At 45.0% G+C, this 5,954-nt stretch overlaps 1 pseudogene; it reads left to right on the forward strand.

Moving 5' to 3' along the window:
- Positions 1–1,028: 1,028 nt before the first annotated feature.
- On the forward strand, positions 1,029–1,146 carry LOC143978788 (5S ribosomal RNA; annotated as a pseudogene).
- The last annotated feature ends 4,808 nt before the right edge of the window (positions 1,147–5,954 follow it).

A 5,954-nucleotide genomic window follows, 5' to 3' on the forward strand; every position in this document is an offset into this window, starting at 1 on the left:
CCTTACCATTACCTAGGACCCTCAAACTGATGATCTGGGGGCGGGAGAAGATACATTTCCTTCAGGGGACCATGGAGAGGCTGATGACTCCTCTTCTGAGGGGTCAAATCCACGGGAATCAGCTTCATAATCTGAAAGATTGATGGTACATTTTTGCTACTCTTCATTGAGTCGGTTGATATGCCCACTTTTTGTTTGGGTTCACTAAAGCCTTCCCCAAGCTGTGCATGCCTATCCTGTCCATTCATTGCTGGAAAGGCTTATGTATTCTGAGTGGGATCACCCAGATAAGCATTGTTTTCCTCCTATAACACTTTATCTATGGAGGAAGAATTCACTAAGAAAGGCAGATACCAGCAATTGTTGCTGCTATATTATCTGTGAATGAAAGTTTGACTTGTCCGGTAGACAATTTTCATATGCTTAAGGATCCAACACATAAGAAGTTGGAATTCCTATTATAAAAACAAAAAACTTTTTCTCTGATGACTCAACCTGCGCTAGCAGCAATTGGTGTATGTCAATCATTGTGAGACCAGTTTAAACGGGTGCTCAAGGTTATTCCTGATCAGCAAGCCAGGATTTAGCTGAGTTACCAGTGGCATTATGTTTGTCAATAGACGCCATGAGAGATTCTATTCCTCAAGCCTCATGCCTTACGCTTGGGCTGGTGCATAGGCATAGAATCTTGTGGTTGAAAGATTGGTCAGCCGAAGCGTCGTGCAAAGCTCCTGGCTAGTTTTCCTTTTTGGTGAACAGCTGTTTGGGGATGATTTAGATAAATACATCCAAAAAATTTCTAGTGAAAAAAGTATCTTTTTGCTAGTTAGGAAGAGGAGTAATCGCATTTCATTTAAACAAGCTCCTTCTCCAGTGCCAGGAGCATCTGCCTCCAGACAGTCACGATGGCTTCTACCGTCAAGTTCAAGAGGGGAACTGGAGCCTCCCTATGAGGGGGCGCCACCGCTTGCTCGAGTGGGGGGAAGACTTCTGCAGTTCTCACTGGTCTGGTAGCAAGAGTGTCTGGAGCCTATGGCCACATCACCCTGAAAGCAGCTGATCTCGTCTGAAATCAGTGGCTAAGCAGGGTCGGCCTGGTCAGTACCTGGATGGGGGACCACCTGGGAATACCAGGTGCCGTAGGCTGCAGATGGTTCACTTCCTCAATAACTCTAGGGTACAAACTTGAGTTCTGAAAGTCCCTGTCTCCTTGTTTTCTCAGATCCCAGAAGAAAAGAAGTCTCTCTTTCAAGCATTGGACCATCTTTTGTCTCAAAAAATTGATCTTAGTGGTTCCCATGCAAGAACAGGGATTGGGGTTTTATTTAAACCTTTTCACTGTACCAAAACCAAATGGGTATGTCAGACCCATTCTAGATCTCAAAGATCTAAACCGGTTTCTGAACATCCTCTCTTTTCGCATGGAGTCAATCCGATCAGTGGCCTCCATCCTACAAGGTGGAGAACTTCTGGTGTCAATAGACATCAGGGATGCATACCTCCATGTACCTATAATTCCCGCTCACCAGAAATAGCATGTTTTGAGGTTGAAAATCTTTGTTTTCAGTCTGTAGCTTTGCCTTTCAGTCTAGCTACTGCACCTCCAGTATTTACAAAGATCCTGGCCCCTCCTGTAGCCAGATTAAGGGCCCAAGGTATAACACTTATAGGCTACCTAGACGATCTGCTCTTGATAGACCAGTCGGTAGCCCTCTTAGAGCAAATTATGATCCACAGTCAACTACCTGGAATACCTAGGTTGGATTCTCAACCTAGAGAAATCCTCCTTAAAAAAAAAAAAAAACTATCAAGGAGATCAGAATACCTGGGTCTGATTATTGATACAGCCCAGAAAAGGGTATTCTTGCCCCAAGCAAAGATCAGGGCCATAAAGGAACTGATTCAGGTGGTCAAGGAAAAGAAGAATCCTTTTATTCGACTTTGCATGAGGTTGTTGGGAAGGATGGTGGCTTCATTCAAGGCCGTTCCTTATGCTCAGCTTCATTTGAGGCTGCTGCAAAACAGTATCTTATCGGCTTGGAACAAGAAGATCCAAGCTCTCAATTTCCCAATGTATCTGTCTCCAGGGTGCGCTGAAGACTCAGTTGGTGGTTGATAACCAAGAATCTGCAGAAGGGAAAATCTTTCCTACCCGTTACCTGGAATATGGTAACAATGACCTTGCCCATCAACATTCTAGAGATCCGGGCAGCAAGCTTGGCCCTGAGGACCTGGACGTTCAGGTTACGGAATTGTCCTGTCAGGATCCATTCCGACAATGCCACAGCAGTGGCCTATATCAATCACCAAGGGGGGGCACGAGAAGTCATGAGGCCCAGAGAGAGGCGAATAATATCTTAACTTGGGCAGAAAACAATGTACCTTGCCTATCAGCAGTCTTCATTCCAGGAATAGTAAATTGGTAGGCAGGCAATGCACTGAAGATGGGGGATCCCAGAAGTATATCTGTTTGCGTCCAGGTTCAACAAGAGAATCGATAACTTTGTGTCAAGAACAAGGGATCCGCTAGCATGTGGAACAGATGCCTTAGTATTCCTGGGGAATAAGTTCTCACTGATTTATGCATTTCATCCTATTCTGCTGCTTCCACTACTGCTTCGCAGGATTAAGCAGGAAGGGAAATCAGTGATCTTGTGGCCCCAGCGTGGCCCAGAAGATGCAGAACCACCACATCCAGACCTTCTCTCGCAAGGTCCGATATTCCATCCTACTTTACAAACGCTAAATTTAACGGTTTGGCTATTGAGACCCACATTCTGAAGAAGCGTGGGCTGTCAGGTCCAGTGGTATTTACCTTGGTTAATGCAGAGAAGCTGGCTTTCAGAATCATAGATTATAGATTCTGGAAAGCATAAATCTCCTGGTATGAATCCAGGGGTTGGCACCCCAGGAAGGGTGTCATAGGTAGAATTCTTGACTTCTGTAGATGGGGTTAGAAATGAGCATTGCGTACTATCAAAGGCCAGGTTTCGGCCTTATCTGTATTATTTCAAAAACCACTTGCTTCGCATTCTTTGGTTCGTAGCTTATTCAGGGTGTAACATGGCTTAATCCTACAGTTAAGTCACCCCTGAACCCTTGGGACTTGAATTTAGTTCTGTCGGCATTGCTGAAACAGCCTTTTTGACCTGATAGAGCATATTCCCTTGGTCCTTATGACAAGGAAACTCATTTTCTGGTAGCCATATCTTCTGCAAGAATTGTATCAGAGTTGGCTGCTCTTTCTTGTAAAGAGCCATATTTGATTACTCAAGGATAAGGTAGTATTGCGTCCTCATCCTAACTTTCTATCAAAGGTAGTGTCTAGTTTTTATCCCAACCAGGATATTGTTTTACCTTCATTTTTCCCAGAACCCTGTTCTACGGAAGGGAAATTACTACATTCTCTTGATGTGGTGAGAGCACTCAAGGTCTAATTGAAGGTGACTGCTCAGATTTGAAAAACTGATGTTTTGTTGTGTTGCCTGAAGGTCCTAGAAAAAGGACATTGAAATCTACTATTTCTAAATGGATTCAGTAACTGTTCAGGCTTATGGTTTAGGGAGGAAGATTCTACCCTCTCAAATCAAAAGTGTACTCCACTAGGACTGTCAGTGCTTCACGGGAGTGCATCACCAAGCTTCCGTGGTTCAAATCTGCAAGGCCTCAACTTGGTTTTCAATCCATACATTTACCAGATTTTATCAGATGAATGTAAAAAGGCATGAGCATATCACCTTTGGGTGTAGTGTGGTGCAGGCAGCAGTATAAGTCCTCTAGTCTCATGTTGCCTTAATTCTGTTGTGTCTCCCTTCCCTCCTTTGGCATTGTTCTGGGACATCCCACATAGTAATTACTATGGCTCTGTGTCCCGTGATGTACGATTAAGAAAATAGGATTTTTATAACAGCTTACCTGTAAAATCCTTTTCTTTGAAGTACATCATGGGACACAGAGGTCCCTCCCCTCTTTCTGGTATACAGGTGTATTGCTTTGCTACAAAGACTGAGGTACTCCCAGTAGTGGGAGGTGTTACATAGGGAGTGGACTTCCTGTCTGCCAGTGTTCATCACCTGAAGGTGGCCTATAACCCACATAGTAATTACTATGGCTGTGTGTCCCGTGATGTACTTCAAAGAAAAGGATTTTACAGGTAAGCTGTTATAAAAATCCTATTTTTTCCTCTCGCTCTGATGTGTGGTGGGATCGTCGTTTACGTATGTACGGGACAAATGCGAGTGTTCGCCTTTTTTTTTCTTTAAAAAAAAAAATTGGATCACTTTTATTGCTGTCACAAGGAATGTTAACATCCCTTGTGACAGCAATAGGCAGTGACAGGTCATCTGCCCTTAAAAGTATCTGATCACACCAAGATCGCAATCAGATTCTTTCAATTTAAAAAAATGGCTGTTTACTGGCGTGTCCGGTTTCCTATACTTTAGAGCTGATCAGGGACCATTTGGTCCTCGAATAGTTCTATGGTAAGCCAGCGGAACTTCCAGCTTCAGTTCCTGAGTTCTCAGGTGGGGCAGAGAGACCAGAGAGGCACCGGCAAACGGCGGGAGCAGGGGCATATCAACCGCAAGGCAAACAAGGCGTTTGCCTTGGGTGGCATGTTTGAGGTGGGCGGCGCCTATACCAGCTGCAGGCATCACCCCAGGATCGTTTTTTAGAGCTGGCGGTCAGCTCTCTTGTAATAGTAGCTGGAGCGGCTTACTACAGGAGACCCTAGCAACCACCTGGCGCATCCGCCCGGATTAGCTTTGATCGGCTGTTTGTATCAGTAAACTGGACGTGATAACATGACATCACTTCTGGTTAACTCGGAAATCATCTGCGCCATTTTTTAAAAATCAAAAGCATTCAGAAACACAGATCTTGAATTTTTGAATGCTTTTAAGGGCAGAGGAGGGATTTGGGGTCTTATCGACCCCACATTTCCCCATAGAAAAAATACCTTTCACATGCCTATTGCTGTAAAATAAATAAATTAATTAATAATTTTTAGAAAAAGTGCCCCCGCCCTTCTGTGCTCACACACAAAGGCAAATGCGTGTGTTGGTCCCACACACACACAAACAGTGATCGTCCCAAGCATGTGAGGTATCACTGCAAACGTCAGATCATGGGCAGTAATTCTGAAGTGGTAATTAGCCTAATGGCTTTTATAGCATTATGTATAGTAAGATTTACGTTTTACATTGTTTATACACAACTTTAAAGCGGCTGGAGTGGGACAAATTTATATGGAGTGGGACAAATTTATATCGGGGGGGTGGGGGGGTCTTGCCTAGAGTAGCACAACACTAAAATACACCACTGGGTGAGAGTAATCTGTGAACTACAGTATGCGTAAGCAGGCATGTACTGGCCATTGGGACTACAGGGAGTTTTCCCGGTGGGCCGATGGCTCAGTGGGCCGGTCAGGTGCAGTCCTGGAGCCGCTCCTCTCTGACAGTGAGTGATCGCGATTTCACTCCTGTTAGGCGGAGCAGCTGCCGTCACTTGCTGGAGAGAACATTAAGCTTTCTGCTCCCTCTAGCCTGCAGGGGGAGATAGACAGCTGGCAGACGTTCCATCCTCTCTCCCCTTATCACTTGTCACTTATCACATGGCTGGAGAGAGGAATGAGAAGCTGCCTTCAAAACTGTGAGTACATGTGGGAGGGGGAGGAGAGGGAGGACACTCTGATGTAAGGGGAAGTGCTGATGGAGACACTCAAAATTAAAGTGGGCCGGTCATGATGAAGTCCAAGGCCACATTTTTGTCCCAGTCCAGCCCTGTGCGTAAGGCTGGGTTCATATCTCTGTGCAGAGTGGCTCATAGCAGAGGTCCGGTGCTTCCCTGTTCACCTTTTAAGTTCCGATTTCGGTCCGAATTTTTGTCTGAATTTGGACCTGAAACAGACCAGAAGATGCACAGGACACCTATTCAATTTGCTCCATAGCTATCCC

This window comes from Lithobates pipiens, unplaced genomic scaffold, assembly GCF_037356315.1.
Source record: "Lithobates pipiens isolate NorthernLeopardFrog02 unplaced genomic scaffold, aLitPip1_a1.2 Scaffold_13, whole genome shotgun sequence".
Classification (NCBI taxonomy): Eukaryota; Metazoa; Chordata; class Amphibia; order Anura; family Ranidae; genus Lithobates; species Lithobates pipiens.